General features: G+C 41.9%; 1 protein-coding gene across 3 annotated transcripts in view; it reads left to right on the top strand.

Annotated features, from left to right (window-relative positions):
* The window catches only part of MAGI2 (membrane associated guanylate kinase, WW and PDZ domain containing 2), a 1,711,587-nt gene that overhangs the window by 1,545,540 nt on the left and 139,529 nt on the right, over positions 1–26,518 (top strand). The gene's annotated exons all lie outside the window — the stretch shown is intronic.

The following is a 26,518-nucleotide window of genomic DNA, read 5'->3' as shown; positions in this document are numbered from 1 at the left end:
AGAAATGTTCAGGGTCCTGTTGTAAACAGAACAAACGGAGGGGGGGACTAGTAAAAGAGGAATATAGAATTAAAGAATAAAATGGCAATAATAACTTTAAATGTAAATGGAATAAATGCTCCAATCAAAAGGCGTAGGGTAGCGGCGTGGATAAGAAAACAGAACCCATACATATGCTGTCTACAAGAGACCCACCTCAAAACAAAAGATACACATAGAATGAAAGTAAAGGGATGAAAAAAAATTTTATGCAAATGAAAATAAAGCTGGGGTAGCAATACTTATATCTGACAAAATAGACTTTAAAACAAAGGCTATAGTAAGGGATAAAGAAGGTCACTACATAATGATAAAAGGAATAATCCAACAAGAAGATATAACCATTATAAATATCTATGTGCCTAATATAGGAGTACCTAAATATATAAAGCAGATTTTGATGCACATAAAGGGTGAGATCAACAGAAATACTATAATAGTAGGAGATTTTAATACCCCACTAACAGCACTAGATAGATCCTCAAAAAAGAAAAATAACAAAAAAAAACAGCAGTCTTAAAGGACACAATGGATCAACTGGATTTATTAAATATCTTTCACCCCAAAACAGCATAATATACATTCTTTTCAAGTGCTCATGGTACATTCTCTAAGATAAACCACATGTTAGGACACAAAACGAGTCTCAATAAATTTAAAAAGAATGAAATCATATCAAGCATCTTCTCAAATCACAATGACCTGAAACTAGAAATCAACTACAATAGAAAAACTGGAAAACACTCAAACATGTGGAAAATAAATACCATGTTATTAAATAATGAATGAGATCAAGAAAGAAATCAAAATTTTTCTTGAAACAAATGAAAATAAACATATAACAACTCAAAATTTATGGGACATAGCAAAAGCAGTCCTGACAGGGAAGTTCATAGCATTACAGGCATACCTTAAGAAGCAAGAAAAAGCTCAAATAATTTAACCATGCATCTAAAAGAACTAGAAAAAGAACATCATTAAAGCTCAGAGGTAGTAGAAGGAAGACAATAATAAATATCAGAGCAGAAATAAATGACATAGAGGCTAAAAAAAATTACAAAGGATCAATGAAACCAAGAGTTGGTTCTTTGAAAAGGTAAACAAGATTGATAAACCTTTACCAAGAATCACCAAGAAAAAAAGAGAGAGGACTCAAATAAATAAAATTAGAAATGAGAGTGAAGAAGTAACAACTGACACAACAGAAATACAAAGAATTGTAAGAAAATACTATGAAGAACTGTATGCCAAAATTTAGACAACCTAGGTGAAATGGACAAATTCCTTGAAACATATAATTCTTCAAAAATCAGCCTGGAAGAATCAGAAAACCTAAACAGACTGATTACAACAAATGAGATCAAAAGAGTTATCAAAAAACTCACAACAAACAAAAGCCCTGGGCCAGATGGTTTCACAGGTGAATTCTACCAAATATTCAAAGAAGAACTAACTCCTATCCTTCTCAAGCTATTTCAAGATATTCAAAGGAGGAAAAACTTCCAAACTCCTTTTATGCGGCAAGTATAATTATGATTCCAAAACCAGGCAAAGACAATACAAAGAAAGAAAACTATAGGCCAATATCACTGATGAATTTAGATGCAAAAATTCTCAACAAAATATTAGCAAACTGGATCCAGCAATACATGAAAAAAATCATACATCATGATGAAGTGGGATTTGTACTGGGGAGGCAAAGCTGGTACAATATTTGCAAATCAATCAATGTGCTTCATCACATAAAGAAAAAGGATAAAAACCACATGATAATATCAATAGATGCAGAAAAAACATTTGATAAAATCCAGCACCCATTTATGACCAAAACTCTCAGCAAAGTGGGAGTACAGGGAACATACCTCAACATGATAAAGACCATCTATGACAAACCAACAGCCAACATCACACTCAATGGGCAAAATTTAAAAGCAATCCCCTTAAGATCAGGAACAAGGCATGGGTGCCCCTTTTCACCACTCTTATTCAACATAGTTCCAGAAGTCCTAGTGATGGCAACCAGACAAGTAGAAGAAATAAAAGGCATCCAAATTGGAAACGAAGAAGTAAAACTATCATTATTTGCTGATGATATGATACTGTACACAGAAAACCCTAAAGTCTCAGTCAAAAAACTACTGGACCTGATTAATGAATTCGGCAAGGTGGCAGTATATAAAATTAATATTCAGAAATCAGAGGCATTTTTATACACCAGCAATGAACTCTCTGAAAGAGAAATTAAGGAAACAGTCTCCTTCACTATTGCAACAAAAAAAGTAAAGTATCTAGGAGTAAATTTAACCAAGGAGATTAAAGACTTGTATTCTGAAAATTATAAAACACTGATAAAAGAAATCAAGGAAGGTACAAACAAGTGGAAGCATATACCTTGTTCATGGATAGGAAGAATAAACATCATAAAAATTTTCATATTACCCAAAGCAATTTATAAATTTAATGCAATACCAATTAAAATACCAATGACATACTTCAAAGATATAAAACACATATTCCAAAATTTTAAATGGAACCAAAAAAGAACACAAAAAAACTAGAATTTGCAATCTTGAAAAAGAAGAATAAAGTGGGTGGTCTCACACTTCCTGATATCAAGTTATACTACAACGCCATTGTACTCAAAACAGCCTGGTACTGGCATAAGAACAGGCATACAGATCAATGCAACAGAACAGAGAACCCAGAAATAAACCCACACCTTTATGGACAACTGATATTTGACAAAGGAGGTAAGAGCATACATTGGAGTAAAGACAGCCTCTTCAACAAATTGTGTTGGGAAAATTGGACAACTACCTGCAAAAAAATGAAACTACACCACCAACTTACACCAGTCACAAAAATAAACTCAAAATGGATTAAAGACTTAAAGTAAGTCATGAAACCATAAACATCTTAGAAGAAGAAAACAGGCAGTAAGTTCTCCAACATCACTCACAGCAATATATTTGCTGATTTATGTCCAAATCACGGTGCAACTCGTGAGGAAACAGAACCAGAGCCCAAATTGACAAATTGATTAAGAATTTGAAGAACCTTTATTAGCTGGCTGTTGACTGTCCGCTGGCAATCCATGCAGGGAAGCAACGAACAATCCGAGCTCAGGGGGAGAGAGGTATTTAAGGGCAAAAACCACAAGGTTACAGTTGTTTCAGCACATTTGCACAATATCTTACAAAAGTACACATTGTTCTAAAGATAATAAACCACCTTCCTGCAATATCTGCAAGGCTGAAGCACAAAGAACACATCCTGCCTCTGTTAGCAAGATTAGATCTGAGCCTAACTGCTGAGGCTTGTAAAAGTTTTCTACTTGCATCTGTAGCTATAAACTAGTTCCTCTTAAGCATTGAGCTAAGTTGGGTCTGGGGTCCTTAGCATAGGTTGGCAAGCCAGCACATTCCGCACTGGTTTTATTGAGGAATCAAATAATTGTTTCCTCATTGGTATGGACGGGCTGATAATGTGCCCTTAGTACTAGAAGCTTTATAGCAGACAGTTCTCTTAAAGTCAAGGAGGGGGTCCTTGTTCTTCCAAGTAGCTATAGTCTTACAGCCCTATTCCTTGCAAAAATAGTCCTGCACTGCATTGCCACACCTTGGTGGTCCTGATGAGGGGCATATGTAATGGTTGGTTCACCAGAGTCCACTCTTCACTGAGGGTGCCACAGCCATACTGCTTTAACCAGGTATGGTATTGTATGCTCTCTAACATCCCGCTGTTTCCTGCTGTGATGTCCCGAGACCAGTTCCTCTTGGGTTGAGCCAGGAGCTTCCTAATAGCTGGCAGAGGTCAAATTCAAATTTTGGCGCCCAGGAGTGGTCATGTGGCTGATTATTTCACCATCGTGGTCCTTGTTAGCTGCCAGGTAAAGCTGCTTGGGGAGGGGTGTCCCTGGGATCCTCCTGCAAAAACACTTAACAAAATGATTAGACTCGCTTGAACTGTAACCAAGTAGGGTTTACGGTCTTCTGGATTACCCATTTCCAGTTGTTTTTGGGGACTAGCCTTCTTGACTTGGGAGCAATGGATCCAATGTTTCTTTCCTACTACCTTAACAGCCATCGGTGTGTTAAGGATGACCTGAAAGGGACCAGTCCACTTGGCTTCAAGGGTGTCCGAGTCCCGCCTTTTCAGCCAAACAAATTCTCCTGGGTCTGCAACCGGCGTTAAAGCTCTTTCCTTGGGGTCAGGGTGCCTCTTTCACTAGGCAGTTGGTTTCCTGTAAACCTTTATTCCAGGCCAGTAGGGATCTAATGAGATTAAAGTTAGAAATTTGGTCCAGGCTTTCTTCTCCAAGCTTGGGAAGGAGAGGAGGGGGTCTTTCAAACATTATTTCAAATGGAGTTAAACCTTCTACATTGGGGGTGCACCGGGCTCTAAGGAGGGCAAAGGGAAGATGACTCACCCAATTTTCACCAGACTCTAACCTTAGTTTAGTTAAAACATCTTTAAGTGTCCAATTCATCCTTCCTACCTGTCCTGAACGCTGCGGCCTATATACAGTGTAAATTCTACTTTACTCCTATTGCCCTAGCCAAATTCTGGGTTACGGCAGCTATAAAACCTGGGCCATTGGCAGACCCCATTGCAACAGGTAGGCCAAACCTGGGGATAATTTCAGATAAAGTTTCTTAGTGACTACCTGAGCTGTTTCTGACTAGGTGGGATATGCTTCTGCCCATCCTGAGAAAGTATCTACAGCTACTAGCAGATACTTGTGCCCCCGTGCCCTGTGGCATTTCAGTGAAGTCTAATTCCCATTGTTCACCAAGTTGCTGTCCTCTTAGTCGGTGTCCTTGGGCTGTTTCTGGGCGGGGGTTGACCTTTGCACATGTCTAGCTCCTCCGGCTTACCTCCTTGGTGACCTGATGTAATCTGGGAATATGGAAATCAGCTTTTTATTTTTTAACTTTTTTTTAACTTTTTTATTTTTATTCATTTTTAGAGAGGAGAGAGAGAGGGAGAGAGAGACAGAGAGGGAGAGAGAGGAGAGAGAGACAGAGAAAGAGAAGGGGGGAGGAGCTGGAAGCATCAACTCCCATATGTGCCTTGACCAGGCAAGCCCAGGGTTTCGAACCGGCGACCTCAGCATTTCCAGGTCAATGCTTTATCCACTGCGCCACCACAGGTCAGGCTGGAAATCAGTTTTTAACAGTTCGATGAGTTTAGTCCTGCCGAGGTGGGTCCCAGCATGCAAAATCTTGGACTAAGCTTCGGCCGAGTACTTCGGAGACTAGCACCCGGGAGGCCGGCAATACTTTCCAGCCCGACAGATCCTCCGTGGCCCTTAAGGAGATCCCTAGAGCTTTGTCTGAGTCCAAATATTCTGGGGACGATTGTAGAATACGTCCTGGCAGTACCAGGAGGATGTTGAGGGGCCCCACTGGTTTTTGTGTGGCCTCTTTTGCTACTCCGTCTGCAAAGGCATTTCCCAGAGCCTCTGGAGTGTTGGCCTTTTGGTGCCCACAACAGTGGACTATGGCTACTTCCTTGGGTAACCATATTGCTTCTAGGAGAGAAAAAATTTCGGGGGCATGCTTAATGTTTTTCCCTCCCGATGTCACTAATCCTCTCTCCTTGTAGATTGCCCCGTGTACGTGAGCAGTGGCAAAGGCATGCCTGCTGTGTTGACCCGCTTTCCCTTTGCCCACCGCAGGGCCTGGGTTAAGACAGTTAGCTCTGCCTTCTGTGCAGACGTGCCTTGGTCAAGTGCTGCCAACCAGATTACCTTGTCTTGTGTCACTACTGCTGCCCCTGCTTTCGGGTTCCCTCCTGTACAAAACTACTTCCATCCGTGTAGAGAGTGGCTTCCGCCGCCGATAGGGGTTGATCAGTGAGATCTTCACAGCTACTGGCTATTGCAGTTAGGAGGTCTCGGCGGTCATGTAAGGGGGCCTCTGGATCGTCATCAGAGAGCAGGGTGGCTGGATTGAGGGCAGAAGTCTGCAAGAACTTAATGCGGGCAGAGTCAAGCAAAGTTACCTGGTATTGAGTGATTCAGGCATTGAACATCCACCGGTCAGGAGGGCTGCGGAGCAAAGCTTCTACCGAATGCAGCGCTACAACCTGGAGCTCTTTCCAAAGGTGAGCTTTTCAGCTTCCTTGGCAAGGACGGCCGTGGTGGTGACAGCCCAGAGACAATATGGCCATCCAGCCACCACTGGCTCTAGTCTTTTGGTCAGATAAGCAACTGGCCTCTTCCAGGGGTCCGAGGTACTGAGTGAGTGCCCCCTTTGCAACGCCTCGAGTCTCACTGATGGAAAGGCTTAGCTGAATTTGGAAGTGCTAGGGCTGGTGCCTGGGCTAGAGCGTTTTTTTAACTCTTGGAAGGCTTTCTCTTCTTTGGGGCCAAACCGTAGGGCTTTTTCCTTTCCCCCAGTACAGGTGTATAATGGCTTTGTTATTTCTGCGAAGCCTAATATCCACAATCTGCAGTACCCTGCAGCACCTAGGAACTCTCGTACTTGCCGCTTGGGCTTGGGAGAGGGGATCGTTAGAATAGCTTATACCCTCTGTCCTGATAAGATTCTTTTTCCTCCTGGAGCCTGTATCCTAGGTAGGCGGCAGTCTTTACACACAGTTGAGCCATTTTGGCTGATATTCTATAGGCGAGTTGGCCCAGGACAGTTAGTAAATCCTCTGTAGCAGTCTCACAGTCTCCTAAGGTCTGAGCTGCTAACAAGATGTCATCAACATACTGGAGGACAGTAATTTCAGGGTGCTCCCTGCGAAAGTCTGACAGGTCCCGGCTTAATGCTTCATCAAACAGCGGAGGGGAATTCTTAAACCCTTGTGGCAACCGTGTCCACATTAATTGCCCACTTTCCCCCGCTTCTGGGTCAACTCATTCAAAGGCAAAAAGGGGTTGACTTACCAGTGCCATCGGGATGGAGAAGAAGGCATCCTTCAGGTCAAGAATCGAATAGAGCCTGACCTGTGGTGGCGCAGTGGATAAAGCGTCGACCTGGAAATGCTGAGGTCGCCGGTTCAAAACCCTGGGCTTGCCTGGTCAAGACACATATGGGAGTTGATGCTTCCAGCTCCTCCCACCTTCTCTCTCTCTCCCTCTCCTCTCTAAAATGAATAAATAAAAAAAGAAAAGAAAATTTAAAAAAAAAGAATCGAATAGAAGTCCCGGTGAGGCAGAAGTAAACTTAGTAGGATATAAGGGTTAGGGACTGTGGGATGGATGGTCTCTACCCGCTTGTTTACAACCTGTCAGTTCTGGACCTGTCTGAAGTCTTCTGTCCCCGGCTTCTGAACTGGCAGTAGTGGTGTGCTCCAGGGGTATTGCAGGGCACAAGGCGTCCTGCCTCTTTTAGTCACTGTATATGGACGGTTATACCCCGCTTGGCCCACTGGCTCATGGCGTCCTGCCTGATGCGAACTGGGGTTGCGTTGCTGAGGAGCTGAACTATGACAGGCGACTGATGGGCAGCTAGCCTGGGAGGGTTTGATTCAGCCCAAACCCCTGGGATGCTCTGTTGCCACCTCTGCAGGAGGGTATTGTCCTGGTCCTTGATGCCTGATGGTCCCGGGCTGAGGAGGTATTCCTCACTTAAGGGGCAAGTTACTAGTAGCCAGGGGGGTCCTGGAGTTCTACCTGTGGCACTTCCCCTTCAAAAGAGATGGTGTCCCGTAGCTTATGAAGTAAAGCTCTCCCAATCAGAGGATAGGGACAGTCAGGCATTACAGAAATGAGAGAGTCACAGTTTTTGCTCCGAGATTGTTTATGCAGACTTGGGTCCAGGGGTAGGCTCCAGTTTTTTCTGTGGCCTCCTGGATGTAGGTCCTTTCAGTTGAGAGGTATCCCTCTGTTTGGTTCAAAACTAAGAACATGACCCCTGTATCAACTAAAAAGTTATATTTTTGCCCCTGACTTGTAGCTTTACTATCGGCTCCCGGGGGCTGTCTGTGGAGCCCTGACCTTTTCGATCTTCTTTTGCCACAAGGACGCTGTTAGATTGCAGCCACGTGGGGCATTTGTTCTTCCAATGCCCTTCCTCCTTGCAAATGGCACATTGGTTTCTTCCTAGTGGGAGGCGCCGGCATCACCCAGTTTGTTGGCCTTTTTGGGGTGGGCCTCATTTTTCCCTGGTTTTCCCCTCATGCATGGCCACTAGGATTTTAGTTACCTTTTTGTTTAACTCTGCTGGGTCATCTCGGTTGTTATAGACCCGCTGGGCTATTTCTTTTAACTCACTCAATAACTTTCCTTCAAAGCCTTCTAACCTTTGTAACTTGCATCTGATGTCTGGGGCTGACTGGGAAACAAAAGCGTATTAATCACCCTTTGGTTCTCCAGGAGTTCCGGGTCTATAGGAACACAATATGCCCCCTGGAGATGTTCCGAGAAAGCCGCGGGGGATTCATCTTTCCCTCGGATAATTTCAGATGCCTTAGACATGTTAGTGGGCTTGCGAGTGGCTTGGTGCACAGCTCCCATTAGAGTCTGGCGATACCATTCGAGAGCCTCCTTACCTGAAGTCTTGTTGGGGTCCCAATCAGGGCGCCAAGGGGAAACACCGCCTCAAAGCGAGCGGGGTTGGTGGTCAGCTGGCCATCATGACCCAAGCCAAGCTTTTGCCCCTGTGCCCGGATTCTCTCTCTCTCTTCAGAGGTGAAGAGAGTCTGCAATCATCCCAAGTGGGCTGGTGAGTATAGAAAATAGATTCTAATAAAGCAATTAGACCATGGAGGTTTGCAGAGAAGGATGGGTTTTGGTTCTTCCAGTTACAGAGGTCACTGGTGGAAAAGGGGACATAAACCATGAACAGTCAACCACTTATTTCAGGAGCACCTGGCGTAAGGGGAGGATGGGGCAGCAGGGACAGTGGAGTCGGGGTTCTCGGAATCGCCAGCATTAGGGGGAGAGGAAACTTCAGGGCAAGAGGAGTGCGGCGTTGGGAATCCGCACCATCGGATGTGCCCTGTCTGGTACGGAGGGGACGGAGTGCAGTGTCAGCCTCGGAACTGCAAACTCCAGGTCCCAGGGCCGAGGTGTACGGGGAGGACCGGAGAGCATGGGCTTTCTGGAGGTGGCGAGAGTACTGGCAGAGGGAGTCTAGATTTTGGGTCCGCCAGACAGTTTGGAGGGTGGGAGGCAGTCTTTGAGCCACTTTGGCTGCTCAGTGAGAACATCAATTCAAATCTGTATATACGGAATTTGGTCGGGATGTCCAGGACACCCGAAGATGACTGATTGAACCTGATAAGCAAGAAAGATATTAGCAGATCCCTCAGAAGGCCAGTTGCCTTGGGGGAGCGCTGGCCACGCTAACTTGCACAGAGTGCATTGTCTCATGGAGCTAACGGTTGCTCCGTAGTCAGCAGCTCATTTCTGGAAGTCCTGGATATTATTCAAAAAACATTCAAGTGGCGTACATTTAGCACAAGAAGCAGACTGATCCATACTGATGGACTTGACAAGGTCTAGACTGAGAAAAACAACTAGACAAACACCTCAGAGAATGTATAAACAAAAACTAAACCTGAGATCACTGGCCACCGTCATGCGCCAGGATCGGGTCGCGGAGGATTTGCTGCGTCCAGCCCTGCTGCAGGCCCCAACCTGTCTGAACCCAGTTGCTTACCAGTAAGATCCTGGGAAGCTCAATGTCCAATTAAGTCAAGATGCTCCTTTGGTTCCTCCAGCCACCACATACCTGGGGCTGAGGAACATCTCTCAGAGATCTCTCCCTAGGCAGGGCACCTGAAGGCCCAAACGGGCTCCGCCCTAAGCACCAGAAAAGTCTGGTAAATCTTGCTGGGGCCTCCAAGATGCTGTGGTGCACCTTGTGAGGAAATAGAACCAGAGCCCAAATTGACAAATTGATTAAGAATTTGAAGAGCCTTTATTAGCTGACTGATGACTGTCTGCTGGCAATCCACGCAGGGAAGCAGTGAACAGTCCCAATCTCAGGGGGGAGAGAGGTATTTAAGGGCAAAAACCACAAGGTTACAGTTGTTTCAGCACATTTGCACAATATCTTACAAAAGTACACATTGTTCTAAAGATAATAAACCACCTTCCTGCAATATCTGCAAGGCTGAAGCACAAAGAACACATCCTGCCTCTGTTAGCAAGATTAGATCTGAGCCTAACTGAGGCTTGTAAAAGTTTTCTACTTGCATCTGTAGCTATAGACTAGTTCCTCTTAAGCGTTGAGCTAAATTGGGTCAGGGGTCTTAGCATGGGCTAGCACGCCAGTAAAATAGGCAGTAAGCTCTCTGACATTTCTTGCAGCAATATATTTGCTGATTTATCTCCATGGGTAAGTGAAATAAAAGACAGGATAAACATATGGGACTATATCAAACTAAAAAGCATTGCACTGCTAAAGACAATACGAACAGAACAAAAAGACAAATCACACAATGGGAGAACATATACATCTGATAAGAGGTTAATAACCAAAATTTATAAAGAACTTGTAAAACTTAACACCAGGAAGATAAACAATCTAATCAAAAAATGGGCCAAAGAAATGAATAGACACTTCTCCAAAGAGGACATACAGACAGCCAAAAGGCAGATGAAAAAATGTTCAACATCACTAATCATCAGAGAAATGCAAATTAAAACCTCAATGAGATATCACCTCACACAAGTCAGAATGGCGCTCATCAACAAAACAACACAGAATAAGTGCTGGCGAGGATGTGGAGAAAAGGGAACCCTCCTGCACTGCTGGTGGGAATGCAGACTGGTGCAGCCACTGTGGAAAACAGTATGGAGATTCCTCAAATAAGTAAAACTGGAACTGCCTTTTGACCCAGCTATCCCACTTTTAGGAGTATTTCCCAAGAACACCATAGCACTGTTCCAAAAGGAGAAATGCACCCCCATGTTTATGGCAGCATTGTTCACAATAGCGAAGATCTGGAAACAGCCCAAGTGTCCTTCAGTGGACGAGTGGATTATAAAGCAGTGGTACATATACACAATGGAATACTATGGGGCCATGAAAAAGAAGGAAGTCTTATCTTTTGTGACAACATGGATGGACCTGGAAATTATTATGTTGAGTGAAATAAGCCAGGCAGAGAAAGGAAAATATCATATGACCTCACTCATTTGAGGAATCCAATGAACAATGTGAACTGAGGAATGGAATAGAGACAGAAGTGGGATCAAAGTGACCAGAATGAAAGCAGACAGAGAGAAAGGGGATGATAGGATGGGATCAGAGAAAGGAAAGAGATTGGTGAAATTATATACACATAACACAGCAATATAGAGAGCAGAAAAAAAAATCCTGAAGGGGAGAGGGGAGGGTATTTGGGGGAGGGGGGAAAAGGGGATGTTGAGGGGAACACAGGGGAGGAGGGATGCATTTGGAGGGACACTAGAATCTATGTAAACACATAAATTAAAATCAATAAAAAAGATAAAAATAAAAAATAAATAGGAAAAATGACTAGTGTGGCTGAAGAATTAAATTTATAATTGTCATTTATTTCAATTAATTTAAATAACCATGTGTGGCTATTAGCTTCTGTGTTTGTCTGCACAGCTCTGGAACATTGTAATGCCTTTCAAGTGCCCGCCCTGCCTCCAACCTTCCTCCCACCCTCTTATCCTTCAGTCCACCCTTGACCTGCCACCATGCTTCTCTTTGTAAAACAACCAATGATACCACTTAACTTTCCTGATCTGCTAGTGACTTCCCACTTGGCTGTGAAATTCCAGGCTCCCTGGCACAGCCAGTAAGGCCTCTCACAATGTGTCCCTTGCTCCCTTCTTCCAAGTCCCACTGTTTGTGCTCATCGCGCTCCGACATCCACAGTGCAGACTCTGCAAATCCACAGCTCTGTGCCTTTGCGAACCACTCACCTGCAGCTGTGATGCCTTCCCCACCCTCGCCCACCTGGAATAGTCCTGTTCATCTTTTTATATGCAGGCTGGGCAGCATTTCCTCTCTGAAGCCTTCCTGGACCTTCCACTCTCCCCTCCCACCTCCTTTCTTCTACTCATTCAACATCAGTTTCTTTTAACTTACCTCTGTGTATCTCCATCCAAAACCTCCTCTTCATCAACACCCACCTTTTCACTTTTTCTCCCATTTTTAAGGTTTAAATAAACATAGTGAATATCACCCTTTTTTGTCTGTAGTCTGTGAGTTTTGACAAAGGTGTTTAGTTATGTAACAATGAAGTCAGCCCCTGCAGTCACCCCCCAGCTCTGGCAGCCACAGCTTTGTTTTCTGTTCTGAGATTGTGATTTTTTCTACAGAAATGGAATGGTACACATGCAGCTTTTTCAGTCTGGCTTCATCCACTTAGCATAATGCATTTCAGGTTTACATGTCATTTCATATGTCAGTATTTGGGTCCTTCTTAATTGCTGAATATTATTCCACTGCATAAATATACCATGTTTGTTCATCTATTCCCTAATTGAAAATATTTAGGTTATTTCTTGTTTTTGATGATTATGAATAAATCTTCTATAAACCTTTTCAATAGGTTTTGTGTGAAAACATTTTTCTATTTCACTTGGGTAGATACCTAGGAGTGAAGCTGTGTGTTCATATGGTACCAGTTTCCATTGTGCCTGCGCCATTCTGCATTGTCATGTGAGGGTTCAAGATGCTCCATGTCCTTAGAGCATGTGTTATTCTCAGGCTCTGTTGTGGTTGTTTTGTTTTAGCCATAATAAGAGCGTATCTCCCTTTGGTTTTAGTTTGCATAACTTCCCTAAAGACTAATGATGTTGACAATCTTTTCATGTGCTTTCTTGTCCTCCTTATATTTTCTTTGCAGAAGTGCTTTTTCATTTTTGGTCTCATCCTTCTGGAGTGTGTATGGCCAGTAGTCACGGCCATCACAGCCTCCTGGCTCTTGCAGGTTCCCATTAGATTCAGATATCAGTGGTAGTAAAACCTGGTCCCTATCACCCACTAGTGGATGTTCCAGCTTTCACAGTGGGTGGTAGAAGAGCAACCAAAGTATAAATAAAAAGATAGATTTAACTATAGTGAGTTGTTTTATAAAGATTTATTTGCCAAACTTAGCAAAAATTCAACATAAAGTACTTGGTAAGAAATTATTATTATATGCTTTAACTTGCTGTAATTCTGCTTTATAAATTTTATAAAGTAAAGTTACTTCCCTACTTTATAAGTCACCATTACTGTGGAACCGGTGGGTGGTTAGAAAATTTTACTACTAACAGAGATACAAAAGTGGGTGGTAGGTATAAAAAGGTTGACTACCCCTGGGATAGATGGTAATGAAATTGCAGAACCAAGAACTGGTGCTAGTTATTCTAGCTCACACCCAGCAAGCAAGTAAAAACACACACTGGGCTCCAAAACCCACTCATTCAGTGCTCACAAAGCTACTGACACATCCAGATTTTCCTAGAATCAAAGGCCCCCACTAGTTTAGTAAAGCTCACAAAACCCTTCACCTCTGTTCCTCATCTGCTTCTCTCTGCACAAACTAACTTCTCCTTCAGTACCCCACCATCTTGGCTGCCTCTTCTCCTACAACAACGTGGTCTCTTTTAAAACTTTTTGGCACCACACCTCCTCCAGCATATAATAGAATAACTAAGTCCCTTCCCGAGCAGGAAGGTAATTAACAGTGTCACGTGACAGCATCATCATGTGTGCAGTGGCTATTTTTAATAAAATGAGCAAAATTAAATAACACAAATTTTACAAACTTATTTGCACAACAGAGTGTAATTAGTATTTCACTCTGAACAACAAAATACACTTCGAGGCCTTTCAACATTTCCTTTTTCATTTCTCATGTTAGAGTAATAAAAATCATCTTATGATGATGACCTCAGGTGAAATTATCATGGAGACATATGTCTGCTTAATAAAAATGAAAATATACACTTACTACGCTTTGAATTACAAAAGATAAGTGAAAATACATCTGAGCATAAATTCCAAATAAAGTTAAAATGGGTAATGTTTGGATAAGAAAGATAAAGATGAGAAAGCTATATGCAGTGACGGTCTCACTTTTCAATAAGGAACTCTGATATAATTTATTTGATCACTCAGAGGTCACACAAGTTGTCTTCAAAATTAATGTATGATCAAGATTTTCGAGCTCCTGAACACTGTGCTTGGGGGACTTTCCATATTTAGTTTTATCCAGTCATGCAAAATTTGTATTATTTCAAGTTAAAACACGATATACCCTGTTAGTGGAACTTCAGCTTCTGTGAGAAAATGAAGAATTAATGAATATTCATGTAATATCCAAGATGACATATTGAAAAGGACAGCTGGCTCAGGAGGGACCATTTGCCTAGGTTAGTATCTGTTTTCATTTATTTTAAGAAAATATTGCAAGAAGTTGCTATCTACCAGAGGGCTTAGGGGAATACAATACAAAACTGATATTGCACCTGATAGCTTTTGACATTTACCTATTTTAAGAAAAACTGTGAAGTTAGCTAAGTGACTTTTCACAAAATACAATTTCAGAAGCCATAAAAAGAAAAAAGATGGCAGAGATAGAATGCACTGCCTCTGTAAAAATGAGAAACATGACTTGTCAGCAACACCTGCTTGTAACTATCAACCATTTCTAGGGGCTGCTTAGAAATTCCTAAGAGCCAAGCACATTGATGGAATAAAGTCTCAAAGGCAGTTGAGAGATATAGAAGAGAGAAAGAAATGCGGTTTTATTGAACATTCTAACCCAATACCTGGGGTTGATGAAATATAATTTTATGACATTTTTCTGAACTCTTGGAAATCAGTTGACTTTTATATGTGCATCTGTCAAGACTACAGGAGACAACAGGACTTTTAAAGTTTGAGTACCAAAATTATTGATCATTTTTCCCCAAATCAGATTCCACATCCTAACTGGCACACCAGAATATTAATTTCAACAATGGATTTAAATTTACAAAAGATATTTTCAATTTACATACAATGGTGGCAAAATGATAACATGCTATTGTCTTTCGTGTCTTACTCCCCAGTAAAGTGATAGTTAATGAAGAAAGAATGGCCTGAGTGAGGAAGACATTAAAGACAAAAAGTGACGATCATTTTGCAGGATAGATAGGCATTGACTCAAGTCCACAAATTGAAAAATAGCCATATGAGAACATAATGTAGAAATATGAAGAAAAAACAGCTGAAAGATTTAAAACATTTTCCTCTGGTCACAGAATTGAAGAGAATGGGGAGAATTAGAAAGCTAAGGTTTTTCATTCTATTTCATTATAAGCATTTGGATTGTCTTTTAATTTTTAATTTGTATATATATTATTTCAATTAAATTTTTTATTTACAAGAGATTTCCAGTCACTAGAAGATAGTACTATTGTCCTGCACCCTTTGCCCCTTTTATATTCATGACATAAATTTTGAAATTTTTATACAATTTTCTCAATTTGTAAAATAATCCAGTATTTTCTAGAAACAACTTAGTAAATGCCCCTATAATTAATTATTAGTAAAAGAAACTCTTATTCAGGAACTGGATTTGTCATTATAAAAATGAGCAACTAACCCTTTAAACAGTAGGTTTGCATGCTTGTGATAGAAGTGTACTACCTGGGGCTGTTCTGTTGTTATTGTTGCTGCTGCTGCTGCTGCTGCTGCTGCTGCTGCTGCTGTGGTTGTTCTTAGAGCCCCCCTCCAAAACTTTAGCTTATGTCTGATGGGCCAGAAGTGTATCACAACAAAGACCTATTTGTTTTCCTGACCTCACTCAAAAGTGTTGGGGTTCACTTTGAGGTTTTTGTTTTTGGTTTTTCTCTTGGTTTCTGGTTTTAAATTTTTAATACAAATTTCTAAGAATATGCTAATATTTGGTTTCTTCACAAATATTCAAAATGTGCTTTTAGTTTTTATTATTTTAAAAATAATAGCTACACATCAGTGTTTTTATATATAATGTACCTATGTCATATATATTAACATACATGTATAGATGCTGTGGCTGTAAAAATAAGTAAAACAACTTGTTTTCTACTTTGCAGAGAAGATACCTTTTATTATTATTATTATTATTATTATTATTATTATTATTAGCAAGAGAGAGAGAGGACAGACACACAGGATGGGAGAGAGATGAGAAACATCAACTCATAATTGCAGTACCTTAGTTGTTCATTGATTGCTTTCTCATACATGCTTTGACTGTGGGGCTAGAGCCTAGCCAGTGACCCCTTGCTCAAGCCAGCAACCTTGAGATCAAGCCAAAGACCTTGGGCTTCAAGCTAGCGACCTTTGGGCTCAAGCCAGTGATCATGGGGTCATGTTGATGATTCCATGCTCAAGCCAGCAACCTCCACTCTAGCTGGTGAGCCTGTGCTCAGGCCAGCAACCTCAGGGTTTTGAACCTGGGTCCTCAGCATCCCAGGCTGTTGGTCTATCCACTGCACCACCACTTGGACAGGCACTTTTATTACATTTTGATATCAATAACTCTCTAATATTTTCCATTATTACTAAGTCAGCTTGCTATTTGGTTATTCATAAGAGTTATACAATTTTGCTCACTAAAATTATTTAAGCAACACATAATTTTACCTTTTATTCCATAACTGGAGAATCCTGGGTTGCTGGTTTTAGTCGGTGATGAAAATGTGTATCCTTTTCTGGGCCTTTGGGGGAAGTACAAAAAATGCTGAATAAGGTGGCTATTAGAGTTAATGGGGCCATATTTTCTATAACAACTTTCAGACCAAAATAAATTTTTAAAAACTTGTCCCCGCTACCTATAAATTAGCACTGTAAAGTGTGACTTCTTGGATATGAGTGAAATGAGAAGTATCTCTCCAGAAGGTGCAGTTTTAGACCCAGACCCTCAGCATGGTCTCCAGCCTCTTTCCCACCCTCCAGACCCACATGCACACTCTGTCAGCCGACTACAGATTTGAGGATTGTGACGATTCTGAAGTTTCTTTGATTCCTGTCCCTCTAATGTCAAGACATTTTGTCAGATTATGAGGGATTTATTATATATATATATATATATATAGACACAGACTCCTTGAAGTGTGGTGGTATATATTATAAAGCTATTTAAAGAGAGATAAAGAAGAATTATTTGCCTTCTGGATGACTCAATAATGAATGACTTATTACATAAGAATCATTTTCACAACAGAATGATAAAATTAAGATAATTTTTAGGTCTTCTGAATCAATATGTGAAGAGTCAAGGCTCTTTAAGAATATACTTAGCAGAAGATCCAAGATGGCAGTGGAGCAGGTAGAAGCTACATTCATCTCCTCTCAGGCCCAAATTGGAATAACAACTAAATTACAGAGCAGTAATCCTGAATAAACAACTGAAAACTACCTGAAGAGTAGTCTTATAATCAAGGAATTACCAAAGAAGCCACGTGGAGACTGGTAGGAAGAATGGAGATGTGAAAAGGGCTAGCCCTGCTGAGGTTCTGGGGGGATATTTCAGCTGTAGGGGGTTTCCCCTAAGAAGTGTGGGTTCTAAAGCCTAAGCCACACCCCCTGACCCAGAGCACCAGAGCCGGAAAGAGATGCCCACATAACATCTGGCTGTTCAAAGCAGGAGGGTTTCTGGCTGCCCAGGAGGAACAGAGAATCCATAAGAAACACAGGCACCCTCCTAAAGGGACCACACGCAAAATTTTGTTCACAGCCACTCACCCTGGGCTCTGACAGAGGGAGGGCAGAACAGACTAGAATCGCGTGTGTAGAGTCCAGGGTTTGTGGCTCTGGAGAGGGTACTAAAAGGTAGCTGCCAGGATCACTGTGCTGAAGCACTCTCCCATACCAGAGACACCATCTCTCTTGAGTGGAGCACTAGTCTTTGTGCATCATTAGCCTGGGGAAAAGCACTAGCCCCAACTCCAGACTCCCTCTAACCCCAGCCTATGGAGCTTACCCCCTGCTGGTGCCTGTAGCCAGGGGCTTTTCCAGTGTAGCCACTGTGGAAAGCAGTGTGACGTTACCTCAAAAAATTAAAAATGGAACTGCCTTATGACCCAGCATTCCACTTTTGGGCATTTAGCCAAAGAAACCCAAAACACTAATTTGAAAGAATATATGCACTCTTATGTTCTTGCAGAGTTATTTACAATAGCCCAGATTTGGAAGTGCTCCAAGGGACCATTGGTAGATGAGTGGATAAAAAAGCTGTAGTACTTTTATGAAACGGAATACTCCTCAGCCATAAAAAAGAAGGAAATCTTACCCTTTGCAACAGCATGCATGGACTTGGTGAGTGTTATGCTAAGTGAAATAAACCAGTCAGGGAAAGACAAGCACCATACGTGGAATCCAATGAACAAAATGAACTAACTAGCAAAAGAGAAACAGACTCATAGGCAGAGAGCAGGCTGATAGCTGTCAGGAGTGGGCTGGGTGGAAGAGTGGAGGGATTGAGTAAAAAGGAAAAAAAAAAGAAGGAAAACTGGTGGACATGGACAACAGTGTGGTGACTGCTGGGGAGAGGTCACTGGGGATTAACTGGGATGGACACAGACTGCCGGGGGTGGTGCACAACAATACGGTGCACAGACGATGTGCTGTAGAACTGTGCATCTGAAACCTGTATAATTTTGTTAACTAGTATCTCCCCAATAAATTAAATAAAAAGGGGAAAAATAAAGCAATTCAGATTTATAATTAGTAAAAAAAAAAATACAAAAAAAGGAATATACTTAGCACCTTCCTTTCAGATGGAACTGCCATTTCTGGTAATTTGCCAAAACACAAAGGCACAGAGAGAGGCAGCACAGCGGGGGTCCTCGTCTGTCGGGCTGAGGTTCCAGAGCCCCTGCGAAAGGCAAAGAGCCACAAGGTAGCAACCTTTTATTTATTTTATTCTTTTTATATATTTTAAGGCTTTATTTTGATTTAATATTATTTTAATATATTTTAATTGATATTTTTATATTTTCATATTGTTTTTAATTTTTTAGGCTAGAAAATGCTTATTTTACCACAAAAATAATTAAAATAATAAATATATAAAAATACCTATGTACCATAAAATCCCAAGATATAGTGAAAAATCTACAATACAAAATTAGATATATACAATTTAAAAATCTGCAATACGGTGAGACCATGTAAAGTGAATCGCGATATGACAAAGGACAACTATATATGTTCTCTAGGCCTTTTAGAAAACGTAGAGCTGTTCCTTTGCCCACCTACATGCAAATCTGCAAGAAAGGGGACACTGAGGACACCAAGGGAAGAGCACTGTTCAAACGGAAAGCCTCACAAATGTTTCCATGGCAAAACTGGAAGTCTACAGTGTCACCCCGCATGCTGTGGTGGGTTCCATCCTAAACCAACAAGGGCAAGATTCTTGCCAAGAGAATTAATGTGTATATTAAGCATACTAAGCACTCTAAGACCAAAGATAGCATTCTGAAGCGTGTGAAGGAAAATGATCAGAAAAAGGAAGCTGAAGAGAAAGGCACCTGGGTCCGACTGAAGCACCAGCTGCTCTGCCCAGGGAGGCTCACTTTGTGAGAACCCATGGAAAGGGGACTGAGCTTCCAGAACCCATTCTCTATGAATCTTTGGCACGATAAATGTTAAAAAATAAGATAGGCCCTCGCCAGTTTACTCAGTGGATAGAGTGTCGCCCTGGTGTGCAGAAGTCCCGGGTTCGATCCCCGGTCAGGGCACACAGGAGAAGCAAACATCTGCTTCTCTGCCCCTCCCTCTCCTCCTTCTCTCTCTCTTTCCCATCTTGCAGCCAGTGGCTCTGTTGGTCTGAGCGTTGACCATGGATGCTGGGGTAGCTCGGCTGGTCTGAGATTGGCCCCAGACGGGGGTTTCTGGGTGGATCCCAGTCAGGGCACATGCGGGAGTCTGTCTCTCTATCTCCCCTCCTCTCACTTAATAAACAAACAAACAAACAAATTAATTAATTAAAGACTTCTTTATTGTTGGGGGGGAAAAAGAGATAACTTAGCAGAAATTATTTAGATTACCTCTTCTAGTGATGTGTATAGAAATTAGAAATGCAGCCACAAGAAAAAGGAATTGTTTTGCTCTGTCCCTACCACCTTTTGTGATAATTTTGCCATATTCTCATTTACTTCTTCACTGCAAACTCTAAAAACAATGGAGTGATGCTACGAGTAAATATATTATGGATCTAGCTACATAAGATCAATGATGTAATTTTCAGGGCCTGGTACAAAATGAAAATGTGAGGTCCTTGTTCAAAAATTATTAAGAACGTCAAGACAGTGATAGCAGGCCATTCAACCAAACACCAGGCCCTTTTGAGAGTGCAGACCTGTATGACTGCTCAGGTCACATATCCCTGAAACTAGCCCTGTGTCTACAAGCCCACCAAATCTTTCCAGACAACCAAATCATTTTAACCCAGCCTGTGTTCCAGGATAGTAGAACAGCAATTAACGGTTGATTACAATTCCTAGTGCAATGAGATTTCTATTACCAATTCACTCTCAGCAAAATAAAAGCATATAAGATAAGATAGGGCTGAGGAGTGTTTCTTTCTCTTCAGTCATATAGTTGATACTTTCTACACGGTGCTTTCTGCCCTTGGAAACATGAGTTCAGCTGGACTCCCAAATTGCTAATAATGGGCCTCTCTTTCCATTCTTCCCTCTGACCATCTGCCTAGTACCAAATGCAGGGGAGCTAAACTGTTCAACCACAGAAGAATGACTCATGGGTGCTGGGGGTGGGAGGAGTGCACTTTTGGAATATGCAGTCCTTAAAACACCAGCTGCTCGATTTCGGGTCCTGCAACTCATTTGGCTGTGAATTTCAGGGAAGACGCTTCATTTTTGGAAAGCTAAATTTCACTGACTTCTAAAGGAAAACAGTCATGCTGCCTGCTTTTTAACTTCACCATACTTATTTAAAAAAAAAAAAAAAGGATATTTTTTCTCCACATCTTTGCCCCCTGGTAACCAAGAAAATCTCTTTTGAAGGACACTGTGTCACACAGTCCAAGAAGGGACATCTCGCTAAGTGGGTTTGTCACCATAGAACATACTCATTCAGGAATTCTTGGAAGGAGAGATGAAAAATGAGCCAGATTAAAACCTGGCTTGGGTTTCTGAAGGCAGAAAAACAGGATTCTTTGCCAGGTATCAGAGATAGGAACACTGTGTGACAATCACTCTTCTGTGGTTCCTGTATGCTCAGTGTCCACCTAGAGGAACTGGGAAGGCATCTCATTCGGAGCCTCAGACAGGACAGCAGTCATGAGGGCAGGAAGGAGTCCACCTACACAGCATCCTCTTGTTACTTCTCCCTCTGTGGACTTGACAGAACCCTCTTTCACTAAAGGCGCTGCCACTGAGCCTAGGGACATTGTGCTGCCTTCTCCCTAGAATGACCTTCTTCTTCTTACCACTCTTTGAGTCCAAACTGGACTTAGAAATTTACCTTGCCTTTGTACATTAACTTCATCACAGATTTGCCATTTGTGTTTTAAGTATTTTTGTTTAATTGTTCCTGGTCTCTTCAACTAGACTGTGATCTTCTTGAGGGCTAATACCATGTGTTGGTTTATTGATATCTTCCCCACTGGGCTAGCCTTGTGCCTGTTACTTAGAAGATGCTTTGCACAAATGTGTTGTTGATGGAGTAATTGATCCTCCAGCCCCCACCCACAATTTTAAAACAAGACAATAAATCATGTTCACAGAATGTTTTAAGAAAACCAAGAGGAATCATTCAACTTAAAAAACAAAAAATCTTTTTATATCAGGTCACAGAATCCAAACCCAAACTAACTTCCTTTTCTTTTTAAAGCTAATGGCACATTGTTTGACCTTCACAAATGAATGGCATTGTGAGCTAATGAGAGTTTGTGCTACTTATTGCATTTAAAGTATTTATTTTTGTTGCACTCGTTTTAGAAACTTCCCATTTGTAAGTCTGACATGATTGATGCAGAATCTGTCTTCCCTGTCTAGTGGTTTCCTCCACATACAACTCCACTGTGTGGGATCTATTAACAAGGAGATAATTAAATGTAAACATGAGTCACAAGCTTTTCTTTCTCTGAAATGAAATAAATATAAAATAACAAGAAAACATAAAAAAAGTAGGAGAATCAACTCCTTCCCTTAGGGGTAGCTAAGAATTTCAGGAAGAATCCTTCACCAAAAATTTCAGAAAGAGCCATCTCCAAAGCAAGAACAGTCCTTTGGGAAACCATCCACCTTCTTTGTGGGGACTGAACCAAGATAGAACTCCCCAAGAACTCTTGGGTTAACCAATGGCTAAGCTCCAACAGCAAAAAGGGAGGATCACTGCTTCCTGTAGTGGTGTGGCTCTAGTCCCAAAGACTCCAGACCTTTAGAATGAATTTAGAGAGCATCTAGTCCAACTGAGGTCTCTGACAGTCCTACTAAAACAAGTGTGCTATATTGAGCAGTGCCAAAAGAGTCAATTCATCTACAGGAAAGTATAAAACATACTGCAGTATAAATATATATAAATATGCAGTACTGTTTTACCCAGAAAGAAATAATAAAAAAGATGGGTTTCTTTTTCCATAATTTATATGATTTGCAATTAAAGGGAAATTTCTAACTAGTGATACATTATCTCCATCCAAAATGTCAGTATGTCTAAAGCCATATGACATATTGCAACTTTTCCTAAATATCTGTGTATCCTAAGCACACAGTGTCAAGAAGCCTGGTTCAAAGACTTGATTTATGTTGCTGCCTGCCAGATGATGTCTGGAAGACATGCTGTCTAAATGGACTGTGCTCGAACAGTTACCTTAGTCATCAATTCTCAGAGAATTAATGAGTACCATTCATCCCAATAATAGAAACCAAGGTCAGGGCCTCTTCCATGCTCTGTAATTCCATTAGCAATGCGCAGAAAGCACTTAGGTCATAAGCTCTCTAGACCTTAAAACTGAGCAAATGGAACGGCATCTTGTTTTCAGACAGCATTCTCTCTGAGCACACCCCTTGTCAATGATTTGTTGTACATCAACATTCAGTGTGCTTACATATGTGAGGAAAATGCTGGTAAAAGAAAAAGGAGGCTGTCTTAGCTGCCAAGCATTTCAAGTACTGTTTTTATTAAAGTAAATGCCAATAGAAAACAATTTTATTAAAACAACATTGGGTACTTCCAACTATGAACATCCACTTTTAAATGGTGTACTCACTCAGCTTTTATGTAAGCACTCAATCATCCTATGTGGCTACCAGAGAATTTACTTCCATTTTCATTCTTTTATTTAGGTTTTTATTCTACCCAACCTGATCAAATCAAATGGCCTTGAAACTAAGCATTATCATCAGAAGCAAATAAGTCTGTTTGTAGATGGCTGGAGCCAATCAGCTGTCCTCCTGGACAACACCAAATTTTTATTGGATAATGCGTAATGTACATGGGTCGTTGTATGGCTCTCATGGAATTACATTTTAAAATATGTGGCATTCATGGCTCTCTCAGACAAAAAGATTCCCAACGCCTGTTCTAAGTGATCTACAATAATGGAAGGGAGCAGTGGTATGAATAATTCAAAACAACAGATAATCCAAATAAATACCATTTGTGTGTGTTTTAAACAGTTTTTTAAAATTTTATTTCAAATGTGAGGGTTTCTACTACCCAAAGAAATGACTTTGAATAAAAGAATGACACAATGATGTGAAGTCCTACCTAAGGGACCTGAGGAGCTGTTCTCAGAAGAGGGCCCTTCCTCTCATCTCTGCCTCCCCAGCTCTCCCCTTTTCATCTCCACACACCTCCCTATCGAAAGGCAGCTACCACAAAGACCCCACTTCAAGCCAAGTTCCTGCCTCCCAGCCTCCCAGCCTCCCAGCCTCCCAGCCTCCCAGCCTCCCCTGGATTGGTGCCACTGGTGAAGTGTTTAGGATTCTCTGCTTAGAGGCAGGATGTAGTCACCAAGTGAAAGCGGCAGGTGCTCTTGAAGCAAGTGCTCCAGTAGAGGGGGAAGCTGGTTAAATCAAGAAAGGCAGTGTGGGCTGACCAGGCAGTGGCACAGTGGATGGAGCATCAGCCTGGGATGAAGAGGACCCAGGTTCAAGAGCCCAATGTCACTGGCTTGAGCATGGGCTCATCCGTCTTGAGTGCAGGGTCATTGGCTTAAGCATGGGATCATAGACATGACTGCATGGCCGCTGGCTTGAGCAAGGGGTCACTGGCTCAGCTGGAGCCCTCTGGTCAAGGCACATATGAGAAAACAATCAGTGAACAACTAAGGTGCTGCAATGAAGAACTGATGCTTCTCATCTCTCTCCCTTCCTGTCTGTCTCAAAAAAAAAAGAAGAAGAAGAAGAAAAAGAAAGAAAGAAAGGCAGTGTGGTGCCTGGGTTAAGAGCAGAGGCAATGGAAAATGAAAAACTGGGATTCTATGTCCTGTTGACCTATATGACCTTGGTAACCACTTTATGCCTTTGTTCTATTTTCACTATAAACATGCAATGATAATGCATTTAGGTATCTCACATGATTTGTGCAGGATTAACATGTACATGTGTTTGAGTGAGTGTGAGTGTGTATGTGTGTGTGTGTAAGGTGCAATGTGCATAATGAAGAAATCTGTATTATGCTGATTTTCCTTTGAATTATAAACTTTCACTTACAAGTTGGTGTTTCCTACAGAGAGCTGCAACATCTTTTTTGTGAAACCAGAGGAGAACAAGCAGTGTTCTTGGTCTCATCCAGTGTCTGTATAAATTCCCCAAATGTACCCTCTTTCCCACCTGAAGCGGCTTTCCTGGTTGACACTTAGGGGCCATTGCTCCGCAGTAAGCAAGCGCGGGTTTGAGCTCAGTGCTGCAGCACTGTCCCACGGAGAAGGAAGTCAGGCTGGCACCTACACACAAGCCCGGTATCAGAGACATAGAAAAGATAATAGTAATAAAAAGAATGAAAGAAAACTTAATGCTTGTAAGTCAAGTCTTACATGCCAGGCACTGCTCTAGTCACTTTACATTTCATAGTTCATTTATTTCTCAGAATCATCCTGTGAGGTCAATAATATTATTATCTCAACTTCAGTATTAAAAAACAGAAGCTCGGGGGAGTCATGTAACATTGCAAAGATCACAGGCTTATAACAGTATGCACACTATGGCCACGGAAGCCGTATCACGTATTGACTGTTCCAGGACACTGAAATATGAAAGGGGCAAACACAGGAATGAAGGCTCATCTAGTTATGGCTGAAGGTGAAACAATTTGCATTACCTATGTCATTTTTACTAAAAATAAGTAAATAAAGGAGTTCTTAGTACATTTCTCCTTGAGAACTATATTTTCTTAAGATTCTAAGATGATCATGAAAATCCTTTAAATAGGCCCTGGCAGGTTGGCTCAGTGGTGGAGCATCGGCCTGGCGTGCGGGAGTCCCGGGTTCGATTTCTGGCCGGAGCACACAGGAGAAGTGCCCATCTGCTTCTCTACCCCTCCCCCTCTCCTTCCTCTCTGTCTCTCTCTTCCCCTCCTGCAGCCAAGGCTCCACTGGAGCAGGGTTTGCCCGGGCGCTGAGGATGGCTCTGTGGCCTCTGCCTCAGGCGCTAGAATGGCTCTGATTGCAGCAGAGCGATGCCCCAAATGGGCAGAGCATCGCCCCCTGGTGGGCATGCCGGGGGGGATCCCGGTCGGGCGCATGCGGGAGTCTGTCTGACTGCCTCCTCGTTTCCAGCTTCAGAAAAATACAAAAAACAAAAACAAAATAAAATCCTTTAAATAAGGTGTTTTTAACTAAAACCATCAGTGCCTGTGGTAAATAAAAATGTGTTTGAGCTTCCAACACAATGAGCTTCACTTCAGAGACCCAGGTTTATCCAGTATTTTTGTACGCTATCTATAACCTTTCACATTAGAAATATGATCAAGGTGCTGGTTCATTAACTCAATGATTGTCCTTCCTTACCACAGTTATTAGCTGATGTTCTGCCTTTCACTGTAGCACATACGCAAGATTGAGAATTTAAGGAACAGACACCCGTGGAGCATAAAGAATAGTGTAGTGTCTCTGCCTCTTCACACAGATTAAATCAATGTCGACTTCCACTGGGAGAGCAGTGAGACAGAGCTGTTGACAGTGACATCCTGTCTGGGGCTCCCTGTCTTGAAAGAAGAAAGGGAAGGTAGCAGGTTTGTAGACCGTAAGTTCCTTGAGGAAGGTTACAGGCATGTTGTGTACTAATGATATCTGACCCCAGCTAACTGTCCTTGTAGGCACTCAGCCGTTCACATTGAGCAGTCGTCACCCTGCTAGAAATATCTATATCTTCATGGAACTATCTCTTCTCACACATATAAATAATAAAAAGTAAACTTAATTTTCAGCCTTGGATGGTTTGCTCAGTGGATAGAGTGTCAGCCCAGCATGTGGACATCCCTGGTTCAATCCCCAGTCAGGCTACAAATGAGAAGTGACTATCTGCTTCTCTCCTCCGCCCCTCACTTCTCTCTTCCCCTCTCGCAGCCAATGGCTTATTTGTTCCGAGCATTGGCCCCAGGCACTA

The sequence above is a fragment of the Saccopteryx leptura genome, chromosome 12, assembly GCF_036850995.1.
Source record: "Saccopteryx leptura isolate mSacLep1 chromosome 12, mSacLep1_pri_phased_curated, whole genome shotgun sequence".
In the NCBI taxonomy this organism is placed as follows: Eukaryota; Metazoa; Chordata; class Mammalia; order Chiroptera; family Emballonuridae; genus Saccopteryx; species Saccopteryx leptura.
The sequence above is the reverse complement of the archived record's forward strand: the minus strand, read 5'-3'. Positions and strand labels throughout refer to the sequence as shown.